The 6,017-nt window shown below is 34.9% G+C and overlaps 1 pseudogene; it reads right to left on the bottom strand.

The window, feature by feature from the left end:
* The window catches only part of LOC104847486, a 43,114-nt pseudogene extending 37,388 nt beyond the window's left edge, over window positions 1–5,726 (bottom strand).
* Window positions 5,727–6,017: the final 291 nt, after the last annotated feature.

Here is a 6,017-nt window from a genome sequence, read left to right as displayed (position 1 = left end):
GTATTAGTATATATTAGTATATATTAGATACTGATAGCAGTATAAAGACAAAGATATTTAAAATTTTTACTTTAAAATGTTTTCTTTCTGGGCTCTTAGAAATTGTTCAGATTTATTGATCATTAAATTGTCAGGCCTTTTGAGAGTGGAGTTTGAGTAGTGCACAAATGGCAGGAGCAAGAGGACAGAAGGTTAAGGATAGATATTATTTCTACAATGATCTTTGACAAAGCAACTGATTAATCTCTCATGATTTTGAACAATCATACTTATTGGAATAGGAAAAGATATGGTCTTTTAATGTGTCCAAAGCCACAAATAAATAAAAGGTTTGTTGCTATAATCCATTTATTTTAGCCTTTTGAATTTCTCGTCATACTGTTCATTCATCTAACTCAAAATTGGACAGAGAAGTAAAATTCACTAGAAATACTAAGAAAAAATGAGTTTCCTTATTTCCTCCTTCTTTAGCTAAATATTTACAAAGTGCTAATTAGAAAATTCATTTACATTGTTTTGTATAGTTATGTCATTTAATATGCATGTTTAATAAATAAGGAATTTGTTGTAAAGTCTACTTCCTTGCACATTTTTTTTTTACATTGAGACAAGTGATAACTGGATTGGTAAGGTTATACTCTTTAATTTAATTTCTAAAGAATATTTACATTTCATATTTTAAATACATTCTGATGTGTATTGATTTGACAAATGGGCATCTTGTATAGAAAATGATCAGGACGAGATAAGCTGGTTGGTTTTTTGATACAGATATGGTTGACTTTCATAAAATGTTGATGATGTTTCATTGAAATATCAGTTGTTTGGTATTATTACCTTAAGTTTTACTAACTTTAGAACTGAAGGGAGACAGAATGAAAATAAGATGTTGAAGCATTTACTCTAAATTTCAATAATTGGAATAAAATTTTAATTTTTGATTATTTATATGAAGTTATTTAAATAGCTAGCCCTGGTTATAATATCAATTTTTAAATCTTATTCAATCTCATTACATTACCATTATACATAGAACATTTATAACTCATAAAGGAATCAATTTATAATCACTTAATAGATGCCATCAGAAATATGGTTTGGCATCATAATATATTATATTGGGTTTCCCTGAAACACAGCCTGGGAGGAAATTTTCTATTTGTGTAATTTTTTAAAGAGGAGGATGTAGGAAGAAAGTTAAGGGAAAAAAATCAAAGAGGATGATCTCAGAGATCAGCTTCTTGGTGACCTCAGGTAACATTGTGAAACATGAATTCCACCATAGATATTGTTTCTTCCCAAGTCAAGAAGTTCTCGTCTATGTATCACACACATCAGTCAATGTAGCTGAGAATTGCAGAAAGAGATACATGTGATAGCCAGGAAAGTGAGATTTATCTTCATATCCTGCACAGAGAAGTTGACATGTTATTCCACCAGACAATGCTTGTTTGGAACACCATGTTCTTTGGGGCTATTCCTGATGATGGTTTCAGTAGAATTAGGGAATTCATTATCATCTTACCAAGCAGATGTATCTTTGAAATAAATAGGAATTTTTTTCCTTCTGTCAGCTAGTCTTAATGAATCCTGTTTAGGGTTCACCTTTCCATTATTAACCAAAATACCTGATCCACAACTTATGGAGAAGAGGTTTATTATGGCTCATAATTTCAAAGGTTACAGTCTATAGTCAATTGGCTCTAATAGAGACATGATGAAGGAAGGGTATTATAGAAAAAAAAATATTGCTCAATTCATGGATTCCAGTAAACAACATGAGAAGAGCCAGAGATGAACAGACCAGGTACCATATAATCCCCTGGGTTGCTTCTTCACGATCTGCTTCTTTCAATCAGCTAGCAATTACCAGCAATCTACTCAGTTATGAGTTGACCCATTCATAAGATTAGTGCCCTCACAATCCAATCACTTCTTCTGTTGTCTCAATCCAGTCAAAACCAAGAGCAACTAACATACCTTGCTATGAGGCCAGTTGTCAGAGAAGAGGCAGAAATATTTATATAATAAATAACTCAGCACCTATAATCCCAGCACTTGGGAGGCTGAAGCAGAAGGATTGTGACCAGTTTGAGGCCAGCCTGGGCTACATAGTGAGTTCAAAGACAGTTTGGACTATATAGCAAGACCTTGTCCTAAAAAATAAAAAAATTAAGTAACTCAGAAGTTGGTGAGATTACCATGCTACTGTATCTAATTGCTTATCTACATCTGTTGAGATTCATATAAAATTTTCAACTTGTGTTTGAGGAAACATTGTTGTTGAAAATGATATGTGTAATATTTTTCAGGCCATTTAATATAATAATGGCTTCATGGTCACTTGGCATCACAATGTAAAATGGTACTTCAATTCAAAGTTTAGAAGCATGTTAGCTGTTTAATGTTTGCCTTTTGGAATAGTCTATATTTTCCTGGTAAAGACAGAATTACAATGTTCTATATATTAGAGTTTTCCACTCTGGTGATCCTACTGATACGTGGCAAAGACATCCACGTTTCATAAGTGCCATATCTTACTGCTCAATCAAGGCCGCTGTTACAGCAGTCTGACCCTGCTTTAGATCTCTTCATTTTTCTAAATTTCTTTCAAAATAGGTAGCCATTTGAGATGTTGTCTCAGAGACAGGATACAATGTCTCCAAAATCCAGAGCACTTTACTGGTAGGAGATTCAAGATGCAATATATTTTGCAATTTTTTGTATGCTATAGCCCTTGATTCCAAAAACTTTACTGACGTAGGAGGCTTTAAATTATTATACAGTTTTCTTTCCTATTTAATGAGATTCATATTTCTTTTCAGGGAACACAGAAAGCATGCCTCTTCATGTTAGGACTTTTACATTTTTACTTGGACGTTTTTCTAAAAAGGCTGAGTTTTTGAAAAATGATTAGTTTACTTGTATAATGATAACTTTATTCTTTGATGACCTAGGTTAATTGCTTCTCCTCTTAATGTAATATTGCAGGATCTTTTCTCCTGCACATCCAATTTATTGATCAATGAGTTCTGGGTCTGAGAAATAGCTTAGCATTTAAAACCAAATAATTGATTTGAAACTTCCCATTATGGCTTACCTGATGCTCCATTTTTTATCTCTTTAACTATGTTTATTACTCAATAATTTCCTTGGTTGCCATTTAACTTTCCTCTAAAAAGAGAGTGTTTGAATTTTTTTCAAAAATTCTATTAGGTAAGATCCCCTGGTTGCCCTTTCAACTCAGATTATTTTTATTTTAATTATGTAAAAATGCATTGAGGAAATTAGCTGTGAATTTTGTATATCTCCATCTCAGTCCTAGAATCTCACTTTTTTATTATTAAAGTTCTCATTTGGCATAGCAGATTTTCTCATAGTGTGAATTTGATATTGTCTGAAGTTTTGGTTTTCTTACAGTTACATTCTGTTCCTGGTCTTTCAATGGATTTGAAATTCACAGGCAAGAAATAAGTGTCAAGTGTTACAAAGAAGAACAGAACTCTACAGGAAAAAAAAATGACCAGTGACCCAGGGATGTAGCTTAGTGGCACAGTGCCTGACTGGCAAGCACAAGGTAAGTTCATTCCTGGTACTAGGGGAAAAAAAAAGAACTCTTATCCATGTTGCTGTAAAACTGTGATTAACAGATTTGAAATGAATATCTCTTTTAAAGTTCTTAATGGTGTTTAGCCCATTCACTCAAGGTCATAATCCTTATGTCCTCTAAACTGGTCAAATTATCCAAAATAAACAGGTGTTTTTCCTCACACCTGTGTCTCATGCTATTCTATCACAGTTGAATGTTTTGGTAGCCTCAGTGGTAAAACATGCCAAAGACTTGTCATTTTCTTCCTACCAACACTAAAGGAAACTTCTTTACTGTACAGGTATTGACCAATCTGGCTAAAAATTATCATTATTATCACTCCTAGGGTAACTTCTTCTATATCTTGTATTAGAACAGTTTTCCTAAAAGGAGCCAAGGATGCAAGATAACCTTAAAATGGTTAGTTGCATGTTTCTTTCAAATGAATGAAAATCGAGGAAATAGGGTACAGTTGAGTGCACATGCTGACCCAAATTTTTCTCTCAGCTTATGCTATATTTTGAATAGTGAGTTGCCCCCAAACTTGCTGTTGTAAAAACTTGGTCCTCATGGTTCTACAGTTCAAAGGTGTTGGGACCTTTAGGAAATAAGGCCCAGAAGGAGGTCCATAGCATGTCCTTGAAGGAAACTTCTGGACCCCTGTTCCATCTTTCTCTTGCTCCCTAGCTGGTGAGGTAAGCAGTTTTGCTCCATCTTCTGCTCCCACCATGATGCACTCTCTTGCCATTGGCCCAAAATAATGGGACCAATTATTCATGGACTATAACCTTCAGAATTGTAAACCAAAATTAACATTTTTATTTATAAGGTAATTATATCAGGTATTTAATTATACTAACTGCAAGCTAGCTTTCATCATAATAACAGCTGAAAACATATCAAAGGAAGTTCTGTAGTACAAATTGCAACAGTTTACCTTGAAGTAAGAAGCCTAATTTGTTACCTCTTATGAGTTATCTACGTGTTAAGGTGGCTAAGGATGGAGTTGGTGAGGCATAGCTTCCAGGAGGATCAATCACTTTAACGGAGGGTAATAAGGGTAATATTCTTTTGAAGCCATATGCTGTGAGTCATAATTAGTCAATTTTCACAGCCTCAGGGAAAGAGTGTATGCATAAGTCCACATATTAGTAAAAAATACCTATCATTTAGACGCAATAACAGATATCTAGAAGGGAAGATTTAATTTTGCTCATGGTTTCAGGAGATTCAGTACACACTTTGCAGACTCCAAGGCATAAACCTCATAGTCGAGGATACAGTAGAACAAAGATATTTCCTTTATGGTGGTAAGAAAGCAGAGCTGAGAAACAGTGGCAAAAAGAAACAGAACAGGGACCATATATAATGCCAAAAGACATGCCCCGATGACTCCCCCAGAAATACTCAGGAGTGTACAATTTAGTAATCTGCTAGATGTTTCTTAATCTAATGAAGTGGACATATCAGTATTAACACTCATAATTCACCTTTTGTCAACTTTACACCAGACATAATTAAACTATAACTAATTCCTAAATAAAGACAATAGCTACCTCATGATTTTACTTAACACAATATAGCTTTCATCTATACAATCAACAATAATCTCTTCTCCAAAGTCTCAACAGTTTTGATATTTTTGAAAGTCCAAGTCTAGATGTCCACTAAGACTCAAAGTGATCTCTGAGTTTGGACCCATTATAAACCTCAAAAACAAATTATATAATAATCCCAAGGTATAACAGCCCGAGTTAAACTTCCCCAGTCTAAATGGGAAGGGGAAGGGAATAGAAAAAGAATTGGACTAAAACAATACTAAAACCTAGCAAGGCAAGCATTAAGACCCACAGCTATATAACTGGACCACATGGTGGTAATATATGAGTTTCAAAAGTCTTGGGCAGCCCCACCCTTAAGGTCTTGTTGGTTATAGCCTATACTGCCTCTTTCTTGGACTTGTTCCATTCAAAATCAGGAATTACCTTGGCATCTCTGACTTCCTGGGGTCTACACTGAGCCCTTGACTTTCCACAGATTCCTGCTGTCCTCTCAGGGCTTTCTTGCCTGGACTCATTGGTTTTCCTTTGAAATCTGGTGGAAGCCTCCAAGGATCCACAGCACTTGCATTCTGCATCCTGCAAATATAGCATTGCCTGGATCACATGAAGGTCAGCTGCCAGTGTGAGCCCCCTTGGAACGTGACTACAAAAGTCTCTTAGTGTCGTGGTGGTTGGACCCAGTGAAATGATTCCAATGTGCTAATTCTGTAGGAAGCCCTTTTCAAGTAGGGTTCCTGGGGCTTTTGTCTCAAATGAAAGTCTTATATTTTTGCTTTCTTGATCGTGTGTTTTTGGGTTCTTGAATGCTTTGAGATGCTTTCAAACTATGTTTCTTCTTAACATTATATAAAGAACTGGATTTCTTT

The sequence above is a fragment of the Fukomys damarensis genome, unplaced genomic scaffold (genome assembly GCF_012274545.1).
Source record: "Fukomys damarensis isolate Sample0158 unplaced genomic scaffold, DMR_v1.0_HiC HiC_scaffold_24, whole genome shotgun sequence".
In the NCBI taxonomy this organism is placed as follows: Eukaryota; Metazoa; Chordata; class Mammalia; order Rodentia; family Bathyergidae; genus Fukomys; species Fukomys damarensis.
This window is presented reverse-complemented; position numbering and strand designations above follow the sequence as displayed.